Below are 517 nucleotides of genomic sequence, written 5' to 3'. Positions count from 1 at the left end.
GCTTTGAATCTTGTACCACCGAGCTTGGTAGGATCATCCTTCCTTTTATACAACCACTTGCAACCAATATCTTTCTTACCTATGGGCAATGGGACAACCTCCCATGTTTTGTTCTTGTGAAGTGATTCCATCTCTTCTTCCATTGCCGCCAACCAACTCTCGCTATTGTTGTTTAAAATAGCTTCCTTGAAAGTAGTAGGCTCATCATCCTCCACCGAGAGTGCATACTCAACCAAATTTGTCTGTCCATAGTGCCTCAAAGGCTCGTCTGACCCCAACTTCAGAACTTGCTTGTAAGTACGGCGTGGTCTAGAGGAAGCCAAGTTATCTGCAAGCTGTTGTTGTTGCTATGCCTGTACATTCTCTTGCTGAACCGCCCCTTGTTCAAGCCCATCATCACTCTCATCTTGAGTGTCTGCATGATGCTCCTCTTGAACATACCTAGAACCAGGTTGATCTCTAGGTTCTATGTCAACAACTTGAGACATTGTAGTCTCAACATCATCACCACCGGGCA

The sequence above is a fragment of the Olea europaea genome, chromosome 6, assembly GCF_002742605.1.
Source record: "Olea europaea var. sylvestris chromosome 6, O_europaea_v1, whole genome shotgun sequence".
NCBI lineage: Eukaryota > Viridiplantae > Streptophyta > Magnoliopsida > Lamiales > Oleaceae > Olea > Olea europaea.
The sequence above is the reverse complement of the archived record's forward strand: the minus strand, read 5'-3'. Positions refer to the sequence as shown.